Source organism: Triturus cristatus, chromosome 9, assembly GCF_964204655.1.
Source record: "Triturus cristatus chromosome 9, aTriCri1.1, whole genome shotgun sequence".
Taxonomy (NCBI): Eukaryota; Metazoa; Chordata; class Amphibia; order Caudata; family Salamandridae; genus Triturus; species Triturus cristatus.
Window position 1 is genome coordinate 12,926,511 of NC_140592.1, and position 16,138 is coordinate 12,942,648.

Below are 16,138 nucleotides of genomic sequence, written 5' to 3' on the forward strand. Positions count from 1 at the left end.
TTATAAGTGCAGCGGTCGAGTTGATGTCATGTCTGAGTAACGGAAGTGACGCAATGGATTCCAAGGAATGGGTGCGCATACACATTAAATGTAAAGAAAAATGCACCCCCCCCCCCCTCTCTCAGGGCAGTAGAACCTGCCCAGAGGGAGGACTCTAGGACAGTAAAGAGACCAGGACACACTGTCTGAGGGTGGGAGAGAGTCTAGGACAGTGAAGAGGTACCGGAGGAAGACAATCAAGGACAGTGAAGGGGAACAGGACACAGGGGGGCTTATTTATGAGCCCTTGCCCCACTTTTGCGCTGCCGGTGCATCACTTTTTGTGACGCACCAGCGGCGTAAAAAATGAGCCTTGTTGCACCATATTTACAAAGTGACGCATCTAGGTAGATGCATCACTTTGTAAACCCCTGCGCCACATTATACCTGCGCCAGGTATAATCTATGCAGTGGGCATTCCGACGCAATAAATGTTCGTAGAAGTGACGCAGTGAAATCTATGAGATTTCACCGCGTCACTTCTAGGACACAAATGCGTCAATATCTTATGCCTGCCTCATGGCAGGCGTAAGACTGACGCAGGCACATTTCACACAGGACTTGCCCATGTGAAATGAACCATTGTTGGAGTTGCGTCACTTTTGTGACACACTCCAGCAATGCGTCATTTTTTCGCCTACCGATACGTCAGAAATACTGACGTATCAGTAACTCTTTGCGACATGATGCGTCATACAGTAAATAGGACGCATCATTGGTGTCGCAAGGAGGGCGCAGTGAAAAGTGACGCATCGCTGATTTCGCTCAGCGATGCGTCACTTTTCATAAATGAGGCCCAGGATGCGCATACTTAAGGGAGGGAGTCTAGGACAGCGACGAGAACAGTGTGTGAAAGCTAGAGCATGGGCGTGAGTTTAGGACAGTGAAGAATACACAGACTGAAGGGTGGGGTCTAAGGCAGTGAACAGAACAGACTCCACTCTACACTACACCACTCAACTCTGCGCCGCTTCACTCCACATAATGCCACTCTACGCCACTCAACGCAATTCTGCTCTCAATCAATCAAACTATCAGGAGTTTGTATAGCACACTTCTCACCCGTGAGGGTCTCAAGGCGCTGGGGGGGAGGCAGCTCCGGATCAGTCGAAGAGCCAGGTCTTGAGGTCCTTCCTGAACGTGTGCAGGGTCGGGGAGCGTCTGATGTTCACGGGGAGCTCGTTCCAGGCTTTGGCTGCGATGTAGGAGAAAGCTCTCCTGCCTGTTCTGCGGATGCGGATGCGGGGGACCTCTGCCAGGGCGAGGTCGGCGGAGCGGAGGTTTCTCTTGGGTACGCGGAAAGGATATTCTCTCGTTGAGGTATTTGGGTCCGATGTTGTAGGGAGATTTGTAGGCGTGGGTGAGGAGTTTGAAAGTGACCCTTTTCTCGACGGGGAGCCAGTGGAGGTCTCGGAGGTGTTGGGTCATGTGTTTGTGATGCGGAGTTCCGAGGACAAGTCTGGCCGCTGCGTTCTGGATGGTCTGGAGTCTGTGTAGTAGGGCTTTGTTGATACCGGCATACAGGGTGTTGCCGTAGTCCAGTCTGCTGGTTATGAGTGCGTGTGTGACGATCTTTCTGCAGTTGGGGGGGATCCACTTGAAGGTTTTGCGGAGGATGCACAGGCAGTTGAAGCTGGTGGAGGTGACGGCGTTGATCTGGCGGTTCATGGAGAGGAAGGAGTCAAGGATGATACAGAGGTTGCGTGCGTGGTCAGTAGGAGTGGGTGGATTCCCGAGGGTGGATGGCCACCAGGTGTTTTCCCAGGCGGAGTTGCAGGATCCGAGGTTGTGGACCTCAGTCTTCTCAGAGTTGAGCTTCGAACAGCTGTCTTTCATCCAGGCTGCCACGTTCTTCATTCTTTCCTGGAAGCTGAGTCTGGTGTCTTCGGGCTTCTTCGTGAGTGAGAGGATGAGCTGGGTGTTGCCGGTGTAGGATACAATGCTGAGCCAATGCTGTCTGACGATGGTGGCGAGGGAGGCCATGTAGACGTTGAAGAGCGTGGGGCTGAGAGATGAGCCTTGGGGTACTCCGCAGTCGATCTGTGTGGGTGCGGAGAGGAAAGGAGGGAGTCTGATCCTCTGCGTTCTGCCAGAGAGAAAGGATCGGATCCAGTCAAGGGCGGTTCCTTGTATCCCTACATCGTGAAGTATGGCTGCAAGGGTGCGATGAGAAACGATGTCGAAGGCTGCGGAGAGGTCTAGGAGGATGAGGGCGGCGGAGTGTTCCTGGTCGAGTAGCAAGCGAATGTTGTCAGTGGCGGTGAGGAGAGCGGTCTTGGTGCTGTGGTTGCTGCGGAATCCCGACTGGGAGGCGTCTAGGATGGAGTTCTCCTCGATGAAGGTGGTCATCTGGGAGTTCACGAGTCGCTCAGTAACTTTCGTCGCAAAAGGGAGGAGAGAGATGGGGCGGTAGTTTTTCAGTTCCATTGGGTCGGCCATGGGTTTCTTGAGGAGGGGTTTAACCTCTGCCCGTTTCCAGTCGTCTGGGAAGATGCCGGACATGAGGGAGGCGTTGATGGTCCGCCCCAGTTCGGGTGCGATGACGGCAGTGGCCCTGTGGAATAGGTGCGGTGGGCAGGGGTCTGTGGGGGCTCCTGAGTGGGTTTTCTGCATGGTGGTTGTGGTGTGTTCGACGGTTGCGGAATTCTAGGTCATGATGGTTGGCCTATCGACAGCATTGGGGGGGAGGTGTAGTCCGGCGTAGGTTCGTTGAAGTTGTCGTAGAGGGCCTTTATCGTCAGGTGGAAGTATGAGCTGAGCGTGTTGCAGAGTTGCTGGGAAGGTGTGACGTCCGTGGCTTCGCTGGGGGGTTTGTGAACTGCTGTATGACGTTGAACAGTTCCTTAGCGTTGGTTGCGTTGGTCTGGACTTTGTCTCTTATGAAGGTCAGTTTGGTGTCCCTTATATGCTGGTGATATTCCTTCAGAGCGCTCCTGTGGTTGTTCCGTACTTCCTCCGCTCTACACAACTCTACTCTACACCACTCTATGCCACTCTACTCTACGCCACTTCACTCTATGCCATTCCACTCTACTCTATGCCACTCAAATGTATTCTACACCAATCCACGCCACTCTACACAACTCTGCGCTATAATTCCCGTTTTTCCTGATGATGACCATTTAGTTTCACTATGGTCGAAACGCCGTCAACGCACATATGTGGCCGAAATTGAAGGGGACGCATTGTTTGCTTTGCATTGTTTCAGTTTTGTCCTGAACTTCTGATTTTTGTAAACCTTTTTTCCTCAGCCACTTGTTTACACATTGCACTGTTTATAGGTCTTTGTTTGTGTATTGTGTTGAGCGCCTTTTGTCTTAAATATTTTAAGATTGAATTATTAATCATTTTTAATAAAACTTTTTCTATGAATTGTATAAATTTAAACATGGGTTTTATCTTATTTCTCCTTTTTCCTTTTCTGTGTCTTAATTGGTATAATTTTCAATATTTTTCACATTGTAATGTTTTCTTTAGGTTTTTTGATTTTTTGTTTAAAATTGATGCACATATTGTGTTATTTAGGCTGTAAGCACTATTTTCTTAAATGAGTTTCTCCTACTGCAACGTGATATTCTTACTTTTTGAGCGCCATACGAGAACTTTCACTTTCCAAGCAGCCCCGGACAATGGCGACCGCCTCTTTAAAATAAAATAGGTCTCACATTTACAAGAGATGAGCTATTGGCATTGTAAATGAAAATGCCTTTTATTTATGTGCTAATTATTAAAACAGATATATAAAAGACATTGTCATTTATAAGGCCAATAGATGAAAGTCTCCCAAATGCGAGCCCTATTGCATTGCAAATGCTTGTTTAACTTTGTTTTACCCTGATTTTCATATGCAGCCTGGCCGGCTGCCACTCTTCTTCAAGTAAATAAGTTGTTTCACCCTCAGCTCACTCTCTGAATTTCTGGCCCTGTGCCAGATGTTGATTGATTCTTTTAATCCCCTTCTTTGTAGGCCACGGTGCTGGACTCACTATGATTGATTGCCCTGGTGACGACCTCCGGGATCATATAAATGGGGATGAAACTGGATCGATATGAAGATGAACTCTTTAAAAATCTCTGTTTGTGAACTGAGATGTATCCTTTTATTTTTGATCTTTATTCGCCTTCAACTCCTTTTTAGGTCTCGCCTGACCCAGCGCATGCGCTGGTCAGGCGAGACTTATTGAGAGGGCTCCAAAAAGTGCTACCAGGGCAGCCTAGAGCTACAGTGCATGCGAGCGGGTGCGCGCGCCGCGCTTGACCGCGATTACTTTCGGGGCCGCACGGCCCCTTTGATGTTTGATCGCGATCACTTTCACGGCCGCACGGTCGCTTGGCATAGTCAATAGGTCTCGCTTTTGGGACCTTATAAGTATTTAGTTATGCAACTGTTGCATGGCTAAACACTTATAAGGTCCCAAAGGCGAGACCTATTGGCTATGCCAATGCTTGTTATATATTTACTCCACACTTTATAGGCGCTTGCTTCAGCTTTATGTTGCTTTTATGTGTAGTATAAGGTTTTTTCTGAAGACAATTTAATGGGGACTTTTGCATTTTGTATTTTAGAGGGGCTATGCTGCTGTTAAAGGGTCATGGTGCACCCAAAGCACCTGAACCTCATCACTAACCCTGGGCGGAGCTGGCGTAGTGCCACTACGCGGAGTTCCACGGAGTCGGAAAGAAACTCCACTATGCTCCGCTCTCCTCCAACCTCCCTGTGTAATTATAATTTAAAAAAGGCACTTACCTGCTGTGGCTCTCTCCTCCTCGCCATGTTTGTGAGGAAACAATGGCTCCTGAGGATAAATAAAGGCTTTTCTAATAAATTGTGCACAATGGCAATGTACAGGGTTGGATTGATGTCAAAAAGAAAGCTGGCCACACACACCGAGGTTTCAATCAATTTGTACAGTCGTTTAGTAAGTAAGTAAAGTAAACAATATACACATAGTGTTTGGCAATAGAAATGATTTTTATACAACGTACAATAATTAAACAATAGTGAGAAGTGTCCCAGTGAAAAAAACTTTGGAACCTAGGCTAATGGTGACATATTGTGTGACATATGTGCAAGGTTTCACTTTAGAACATTCGGTGACCATAGGAAAATTAGCCACGTATTGAACAACACTTTATACAATCATAAGTGCTGGGTAGTGGTTCGCCTTTGTTAACTGTCGACGGCGTTTCGACCCTGTTTAGAATGTAGGGTCTCTTCAGGACCTAGAAATGTCGGGACACCTGAAGGGAGGCCTGCACTGCCCAATGTGAAAAGCAGTGGCACGTGAGTATAGTGACGAAAAAGAACTCACAGCGGACCCAGCCGGGTGCCCATGTGAGGGTAGTGATAGGCAGCAGAAGAAATGGCGAAGCCGGGAAAGTCTCGACGGTACTGGAGGCCCTGAGTATTCGATTGAGTCAGGCGCAGCATGCGTTTAGTAACGCTCCGTGTACAAGGGAGCAGAGCCGCACTTAGATACACTTAGTGGCTCACCAGGCTGTAGCTCTGTGTCAACAAATAATACGAGGATTTTACGTCCATATGTAGAACTCTTATCTTGCAGTAATGGCAATTTGTGTGCTCCCCGGGTGCTGCTGGAACAGAGGTGCGTTCTTCTCCCTGTTCGGTGCGATGAATTCCTCCTCGCCATGGTCTTTCTCTCCTTCCTTGTCCTCGCTGTCCTCGTCCATGGAAACCCCTATGTTGTAGGTCTTGCGTGTGCCACAGCAGGTAAGTGCCTTTTTAAAATTATTTTAATTATCCTCACTCTGTCACCCAGGGAGGCCTCTCCTGGGCCCTGGTGTAGACTGAGCGCTCCTCCACCTCACTCAGTCACCCAGGGAGGCCGATCCTGGGCCGTGGTGTAGACTGAGCGCTCCTCCACCTCACTCAGTCACCCAGGGAGGCCTCTCCTGGGCCCTGGTGTAGACTGAGTTCTCCTCCACCTCACTCCGTCACCCAGGGAGGCCTCTCCTGGACCCTGGTGTAGACTGAGCGCTCCTCCACCTCACTCCGTCACCCAGGGAGGCCTCTCCTGGGCCCTGGTGTAGACTGAGCGCTCCTCCACCTCACTCCGTCACCCAGGGAGGCCTCTCCTGGACCCTGGTGTAGACTGAGCGCTCCTCCACCTCACTCCGTCACCCAGGGAGGCCTCTCCTGGGCCCTGGTGTAGACTGAGCGCTCCTCCACCTCACTCCGTCACCCAGGGAGGCCTCTCCTGGACCCTGGTGTAGACTGAGCGCTCCTCCACCTCACTCCGTCACCCAGGGAGGCCTCTCCTGGGCCCTGGTGTAGACTGAGCGCTCCTCCACCTCACTCCGTCACCCAGGGCGGCCTCTCCTGGATCCTGGTGTAGACTGAGCGCTCCTCCACCTCACTCAGTCACCCAGGGAGGCCTCTCCTGGGCCCTGGTGTAGACTGAGCCCTCCTCCACCTCACTCCGTCACCCAGGGAGGCCTCTCCTGGGCCCTGGTGTAGACTGAGCGCTCCTCCACCTCACTCCGTCACCCAGGGAGGCCTCTCCTGGGCCCTGGTATAGACTGAGCGCTCCTCCACCTCACTTAGTCACCCAGGGAGGCCTCTCCTGGGCCCTGGTGTAGACTGAGCGCTCCTCCACCTCACTCCGTCACCCAGGGAGGCCTCTCCTGGGCCCTGGTGTAGACTGAGCGCTCCTCCACCTCACTCCGTCACCCAGGGAGGCCTCTCCTGGGCCCTGGGATAGACTGAGCGCTCCTCCACCTCACTTAGTCACCCAGGCTGGCCGATCCTGGGCCGTTATGTAGACGGAGCGCCTGCCTTTACCTCACTCAGTCACCCAGGCTGGCCGATCCTGGGCCGTTATGCAGACGGAGCGCCCGCCTCTACCTCACTCAGTCACTCTGGCAGGCCAGCCATGGACCCTGGTGCAGGCAGAGCGCTCCTCCATGTGCAGTCTAGTTTACTGCAGTTGTCTGTCTGTGTGTGATCTCACATGGGTGTGCTGGAGAAGCGAGGGGGTCTCACACACCTCACAGGGAGGAAGAATAAGTTGAAGTCCTTGAGAGAACCCACCGACATTCAGAAAAGCTCTAAACATTTTCCTCTTTACCAAATAATCTCATCCCTGAGGATATTAACTTGTAATGTAGATTCCAAAAGAGTGCTAGCGCCGAGAGGCTCCTTTCTTTGCGTCATAGCTGAGCTGGTTACAAAGATCCTTATAGCATAACATACGGTAATGCAGGGTAACACAGCACTTGCCCTTTGGCTGACTGTTACCCAACCATGCCAGGCTTTCAGAAGTCAGCCTTGCATGACAGGCACCCCCTCCCCAGTTCCACGAGCCTTTCAGAGAAGACCGTGACGTATACCAGGGCCACTTGAATTATACGGCAAAAGAGGGCCAAATTATGTGGCAGAGTTGAGTAAATTATGCAGCAAGAAAAGCCAAATTATACAGCAAATGCAGTGCATTTTGTAATAGTATTACTTAATTATTTCATAATTTTTAGGTCAAGCCTGGGCAGCGCCTGCACTGCTGCAAGGCATGCTGTATTGAGGTATGGTGTACAAGCTCTGCCCATTTCCCCGCCCATCTTTTTAATTGGCTCCTGTTACCGTCCTTGCTAAATCGTTGCTTTTCATTTGTGAATAGGCTTATTAGTCCCTTCTTGGTACCGCCTTGTCTGCATTTGTAACCCTCCATAATGACTGGACCTTTTACTTGTCTTGTTACATGGTCTGCTTTTTAAATTGGTGAGCAATATTTAGTTTAATGAATAATGGGGACGATGGCGGCAGCTTCTTTTATTTGTAGCGAGCTCACACAGCACTCGCGGGACAATGGCTGCCGCTTCTTGTATGGAGAACTATGAATGCTTTCACTTTGAAAGTGGCTTCCCCCACCGACCCCCCTCACACAGCACTCGCGGGACAATGGCGGCCGCTTCTTGAATGGAGCGCTATGAATGCTTTCACTTTGAAAGTGGCTGCCCCCAGCCGACCCCCCCCACACAGCACTCGTGGGACAATGGTGGCCGCTTCTTGATATTTTTAAAGTTTTAAGCTGAGCGTGGCGCCTGCTTCAGGGACACCGCATTCTGTTTCAGCTTTTTTATCTTTTTACTTTAATGCGGAGAACTGCGCCCACTTGGAGGACACCACACTCTGCTTCAGCTTTCTTTTTTACTTTAACGCTGAGCGCGTCACCCGCTTCAGGGACACCGTGCTCTGTCTGAGCGTTTGTTTTTACTTTAAACTTTAATGCGGAGCGCTGCGTCCACTTTAGGGACATTGCGCTCTCTGTAACGCAATAGGTCTCTCATTTTCCAAACTCTGACCTATTGGTACTGTAAATGACAATGCCTTTTAATATTCCAGGTTTTTTAAACCCATAAATAAAACGCATTGTCATTTATAATGCCAATAGCTCAAAATCTCTCAATTGCGAGGCCTATTGCATTGCAAATGCTTGTTAAATTTAGTAATACTGTCTGGGCATTGGTTGCACCTGATTAGTACTTGTTTTAGACCCACATATAGCAATAAGCAACAGAAAGGAGACCAGTGCAGCTCTGCAAAGGACTTTCCAGTGCCCGGCAACACTGGTCGCTGTGGTTTTAGTATTTTTGATCCGTTTGAGCAAGAAGCACATTTTTTTGGGTTAAAATCTGCAGATAATGAGGCAGATGATGCATTATATGGCAAATGCAGCAAATCTATAATTATGCGAAAATCGCCGTGCCACACAATTGCATAATTCCAGTGGCCCTGCATATTACTGCCCTCTCTCATTTGCACCCACATTTCAAAGGTTTACCCGAGCTGCGTCCCCTCTGCCCCAGCTGCCAGCTGCTCACACTACAGACTGCATACAACACAAATGAACAAAGTCCAATGCCAAGCTTTCTCTCCTCCACCACACCCAACACACATACAGCAACACAGCAACTCTCTTCTAACCGCCTCTCATCCATTGGACAATCTAGAAGCTTACTACTTGACCCACATGCCGCACCATCACCCCTGACTCATACACCTTCAGCCCTAAACACACGCAAACAATATAAGTAACGTGCCACACATCACAACTCTGCTTCTCCATGCCACTGCACAACAAGGTTGCCCTACAAAAAAACACAGCACACCAACTCACTCTCAAGCACCGTCTCCACCACCTACGTACGCAGACCCATCAAAATGCCTTCTTAGCCTGCTGGACGAGGAACACATTACAGAACAGCTACACGATTGCTATCCTAATACCGATAATACCAGCACTAAGAACACACCTGCTACTTACCCACACAATACTGATCACTCTTCTACAAAACTAAGTCTCACTGTCACCAAAGGCCATTCTCTAAACTGTCTACTAATAAATGCTCGATCCCTCTCTAAAAAGAAACATCACATCTACGACCTTCTCACAGATGCAAAACCAGACATACTACTCATAACTGAATCATGTTAGAGAGATGATCTGGCTCCAGTCCTCAATGAAGCCATTCCTCTAGGCTATCAAATGATCACCCAAAATCGTATAGGCAAAAAAGGAGGTGGTCTAGCTGTTGTGTTCAGGCAAACATTACATATCACTAAAGTTGAGACATCACCATAAAGAATTGTGAGGCTCTTCTCACCAGATGCAATCCTACACCGTCTTCCTCCTGTAACTTCCTGCTCCTTTACAGACCTCCACCTAGCAATGGGACATTCCCAGACGCACTTCTAGACATGGTTTCAAACCTGATAACAATACACTCCAATCTATGCGTTCTGGGTGACCTCAACATTTGGTTTGACAAACCCAATATGCCCCATCCCAAAACAATAATACCTGGCCTAGAGGCACTGAACCTGCCTCAGATTGTCCACAAACCCACACACATCGCTGGACATATCCTAGGTGTCATTTTTGCTAATACCAAACTAGTTACCTTCCAAACAATGACTCCGGTCACATGGTCAGATCACCATTTGCTTGCTTTCCAACATAAAACAACACTAAGCGACTCACCTAAAACTACCTTATGTGCATCCACCTATCAACCATGGAACAAACTCAATTTGGAACACTCAGAAACACAACTAACATCCAGTACAAATCTGGAAACAATAAATTCTGTTAAAAAATGATATGAGTGGCTACAGGAAGCTTTTGATATCCTAACACTACTGAAAACCACACAACAGAATAAAAGAAAACAAGTACCTTGGAGAAATACAGAGATAAAAGACATAAAACTACAAATTAGAAAGCTGCAACGTGTCTGGCTCAAAACAAACGCCAAACAAGACAAACTTTGCCTACAGAAAATTAACAGATTATACAAATCAGCTATCAAAAAAGCAAAGAAAAGGTACTATTCAGACAGATTTCAAAATTCTAAATGTGGGAATAAAAAATTCTATAAAATACTCAATGAATTTCGTAAACCAAATTGCCTAGAAGGAACTCATCCCGTTACTCAAGATTTCACAGATAAACTGGCAAATCAATACGCTGACAAAGCAGACACGTTGGACTCGTACTTAAAACAGAGACAAAGCACCAGCACTAACCCTTATACAAAACAACAATCCAAGAATACTCTAACCCAGGCTCTGCGTTCCTTCCAACACATTTCACACAATGAATTTATGGACCTGGTTAAAACAAGCAGGCCTGCCGGCAGCCCTTCTGACACGTGTCCACCGCAATATTTCAAGACAATTCTTCTTCTTTTTTTTGTTAAGTATTTTTTATTGAAGATAAAGGATAGCAAAGAGTAGAGAAAATAAGCAAATGATACCTTATTTACCAGAGTATAACGTTAATGAACTCGTTGGAGCAAGGGATACCTTAAAAACATAGAAATATGGAATAAACGTGTAGTGATAAACAGAATAATCAGGAAAGGTTATTAATGCATTATACGTTTTTATAAAAAGGATAGAAGAGGAAAAGGAGAGAAGAAAAAAACAAAAGAAAGAAAGGGAAGAAATAAAATGAGTTATTAGTGAGTAGATGAGTGTGAAGATAAGAAAGTGGTAAAAGGAAGCCAAAGCAAGTCAGGTTTATTTTTTTGAGATAGAGAAGAAGATGAAACAGTTGATATTCTATGTTCCTCACAAATAAAGTTCCTCCAAACCATAATAGATAACTTGGAGTTATCTTTCCAACACGATAAAATAACTTTGAAAGAAGAGCAATAAACAGGTCAAGTAAAACAGGTTTTGAAGACAGATGATCAAAATCAGCAGATAAAGTACCAAAAAAACATTTTGGATAGAGAGTGGAAAATTACACGAGAAAATCAATACACATTTTGCCCAAATGGTTTTCCAAAATTCAATAAATTTGGGACAATAATAAAGTAAGTGAGTCAAAGTACCATCAGAGGCAAGACATGACCAGCAGGAGGGAGAAATAGAGGGGTCAATTTTATGAAGAAAAAAAGGAGTAATTACAACTCTATAATGTATAAAAAATAAAGATTGTGTGATATTGGCAGCTTTAGAAGGTTTAAATATTTTACTCCACAATAGGTCCCATTGTTGGATAGATAATGATTGGGATAAATCTTTCTCCCATAAAAGTTCAATAGAGGATTTAGTTCTCATGGTGACAGGGGAAGAAATAGATTTATATATAAAGGAAGCTTTGGGGGTGGAGTCATTAGGAATATTGTATAAAGGTGTCACAGGGATAAATGGTGTAACATCAGGTGTAAATTTGTTGTTTAATAAGTGAGAATGAAACACAGGAATTAACTGATTATATTGTTGGAGGCAAGAATCAGGAAGGTCATACTCCTCCTGTAATTGTGGAAAGGATAAAATTGAATTTTGGAAGATCAAATGATACACATAAAAAATACCCTTTTCCTTCCAATGTTTGAAATAAAATGATTTGAGGAGAAATTTAATAAATGTACTATACCAAATAGATGATTCAAGGAAGGATTGACAAGAATTAGGTACTTGGTTAAAAAGTATGTGTAATAAATAGTGAGAGTACTTTAGAATAGGGTTTTTAGATATGAATGTACAATTTGACATAGAAACAACATCTCGAAAAGAAAATTCATGTAATAAAGTACACTCAAAAACAACCCAATTTGATAAGGGAGAATAATGGTAATCTTTAGATAGAGCATAAAATTGATGAATTAAAAATGCAGTATGATATAACTTGAAGTCAGGAAATCATACACCACCTTCAGTTTTTGGTCTAATTAGCTTTGATAAGGCAATACGAGCATGCTTGTCATTCCAAAGAAACTTAGTACAGATAGAAATTATTTGGGAAAAATAATAAATAGAAATTTTGAAGGCAAACATAGAAAGTATAAAAAGAACATGAGGGACAATCATCATTTTAATAGTATCTAATCCACCCCACCAGGATAAAAATAGGGGAGACCAGGAAGATAATAACTTTTGGAGTTTAAGTTTTAGGATGGTGAAATTATGAACAAGTATATCAGGTATAATGGGAGAGAACCAGACTCCTAGGTACTTAATCTTTTGGGGACACCGTGTAAAGTTGGTCTTGTGAAACATATAATGATAACAAGAGGAATTTAGCGGTAGGATCTCGGTTTCAAAGAAATTTAACTTATAACCAGAGACATTGGAAAATAAAGTAATTTCTTGTAAAAAAGGATCTAGGGAAGAGGAAGGATTCAATATATAAATAAGAATAACATCTGCATAAGAAGAAAGTTTGATTTCTTGAGAGTTAACTTTAAATCCAGTTATATAAGTGTTGCATCTGATCCGTTCAAGAAAGGGCTCCAAACATAGGAGGAAAAGTATCGGAGAAAGAGGACCGCCTTGTCCAGTGCCTCTATGTAGTTTGAAAAAGGGGGAGAAATGACCAATAACCAACACACAGGCACGTGGTTCAGTATATAACAGTTTGATTAAAGAGATAAACCTGTGACCAAAACCAAACCAGCGAAGGCTAGGAAACATAAAATACCAATTTGTGTGATCAAATGCTTTTTCAGCATCAAGTGACAAGGCTGCTAGGAGAGAAGAATATTTTTTCCCAAGGGTAAGAATATTAGAGAACATTTTGCAATTATCAGATGCAAGCCTGCCCTTAATGAAACCTGCTTGGTCAGGTTTAATAAGAAAGGGGATGATATCCTCCAAACGAGATGCTAACATTTTCTCAAAAATGTTACAATCGTAATTGATTAACGAAATGGGTCAGTAATTTTTACATAGGGTAGGGTCTTTATCAGGCTGGGGGATAATAATGATAAGGGCTTCAAAAAAGAACCACTTCCTTAGAGTTAGACAAAAACGACATGAAGAGTTCAAGTAATTTAGGGACAAAAATTGAGGGAAAAAATTAAAGAAGCTCAACGGAGAAGCCATCAGGACCCGGAGCTTTGTTTTTTTTTAGGGACTTAAGAGCATCAGAAATTTCCAGAAGGGAAATATCTTTTCGAGGGATGTACGAATGTCAGGAATAGAGGGAGGGTTAAGGAGTCCCTGAAAAAAAGATTTAATATCATCTTCAGAGGGATCCGTATCCTCAGTATGTAATTGTTCATAATAAGACTGAAAAGCCTTAGTCATGTTGGGATCTGAGGACAACATCTCATTAATATGCTAACATCGAATGGGGCCAACCGTTTTCCTCTCTGATTTAATTTTTAAATAATTGGCTGACATTTTACCAGCCTTGTTTTGGCCCGCATGATATTTAGACTTCATTTTATGAAGGACATTACAAGCTAAATCGTAGCAATTTTATTCAAGGCAGATTTAGCTTTAATCTGATCCTGTAAACTCGAGGAAGATTTGGAGGTGAAGTAGGTGTGTTTAAGAGTTTTTATATGTTGGAGGGTTGAGAGGTATTTAGCATTCAATGCTTTTTTCTTTCTAGCAGAGTAGGCGATTGTAAAGACCCTGAAGGAAGCTTTAAAAGCATCCCAGTTATTATGTATAGAGATATCTTTAGATTGGTTGATTTGAAAAAATTCATTAATAAAAGAGGTCGCTTCTGATAATAAAGTGTTATCAAAGCGCCACCAGCCCTGTTTAGCGGTGAAGAAGGACATATCAAAGAATGACAAAACAGGAGCATGGCCAGAAATAAAAATAGAACCAATTTCTGATGATTGAATAGTGGGAAGTAAGGATTTGGAAACCAGAACATGATCAATATCACACATAGTTTGATGTACAGTGTAAAAAATTTGAATTCACATATATCAGGGTTACAAGTTTTCCACACATCAAATCATGGACGGGAGGAGATGGCAGATTGAAAAGCGTTGTGGGAATTATCAGGTTTAAACTTTTCTATCAGTAAAGGGATCCAACAAATCATGGAAGTCACCAGCAATAATGATGATGGGATTGGGAATAGAAGAAAGTTTCAATTTGATACAACATTCAGGGTCAGATTTAAGTGGGCCATAGATATTGAAAAAAGTGACTTGTTTTTTAAATATAACAGCATCAACCAAAACCCATCGTCCATTTGTATCACATTCAGTTGATAAAATGTGAGCATTAAGTGACTTCTGGAATAGAATGGCAACACCACTTTTACGCTTAGCAGTAGGAGAAAAAAATAACCTGGTTAACTTATTGACGTTTAAGTTTGAGAGATTCAATATCATTACAAAGCGTTTCCTGTAAAAGAGCTACATGGGAATTAAGTTTAAATAAATGAGAAAGTACCTTTTGGCACTTTACGGGGGTGACCCAGACCATGGACGTTCCACAAGACAACATTAAACATGTTGCGGGGTGAGGAAAGGTAAATGGAAGCAGGTACAATGGGCTGCAAGACCAATAAAAGAGACAAAAAGACACCATGTAACGACAACCATAAAAACACATAAATAAAAAGCAATGAAAATGGGTGGAAGAATGAATAAGGAAAACACACATGTGAGAACAAGAATAAATGTTATGGAAGGTAAAAAAGAAAAAAGACCAATACAAAAAAGAGGAAGGTGGGGGGAGGAGATAAGAATGAGAAAAATGCGAGTCAGATCAAGGATAAAGATCCAGATCTGAATTGAAATGGTTAACAGGTAAGCAAAGGGCATGTTAACGACAAAAAACTTCATAATATCGGAGACAAAGTTACTGATGACCAAAGAAAAACAAAGAGTACAGACAATTAAAGATAATTAATTACCAGCATAGAGAGAGAAAATAGGGAAGAGTAAAATAGAGTAAAAGAAAAAGAAGATTTGTAAAAAACAAAAAGAAGTATATAATTGGAGTAGAAACAACAGAAATCTGAAAAAGAACTCAAGCATTAGTCTCCATGTTGTGAGATGAAAAACTACGCAGAAAAGGTTTCAGCTTAGCCAGATCATTGAAAGAACGTGAGGTGCCTTCATGGGTGATCTTGCAGAGGCATGGATGAAGAATGCCATATTGAATGTTTAAGTGCCTCATCTGAGGATGAAGAGCTAAGAATTATTTTCAACGGGCATTAGTTGCATTGGAGACATCCTGTGAAATGAAAAGGTTGTGGCCAGACCAAATAAGGCGACGTTTAATTTCGACAGCCTTCAGGACACGCATCAGGTCAGTGAATACCAAAAAGACCACGTGGTTTAGATGAGTTAAATTGATGACGACCAAAACGGTGTGCACATTGAATGTTGAGAGGCGGAGCTTACGTTTTTGTATTTCTTTCACTAACATAGGTATTTTGGTAGATATAGCTTGAAGTTCTCCCACACGTTGTTCTAATTCCACATCTTCTTCTCCATAACAATCCAGCGATACTTAATTTGTTGTCGTTTTTCATTGGTTGTGCACATAAAGGGTTGAAGACCACGGACCTCATCCAAGATAGAGTCTAAGACAGGATTCTGGGAAGATAAAATAGGAGAAGGCGGGTCATTCTTCGCTCTTTTTCGTTTTGTACCTGAAGAAGTTGGTTTGGAGGATGTGTGTAAGTCACTGGCCATCATGCCATAATGAGTAGGACGCCGTGTAGATAACAGAGAAGGGCGAGTCCGGCCCATACAACATGGAGGAAATATTCCGCTGAAATGACCGTTGAAAAACAAATAGTCAGAATTTCAAATGGTCAGAAAAAAGGAGGTCAGGGAGCCTAATAACCTCACTATAGACGTACTTGTAGCT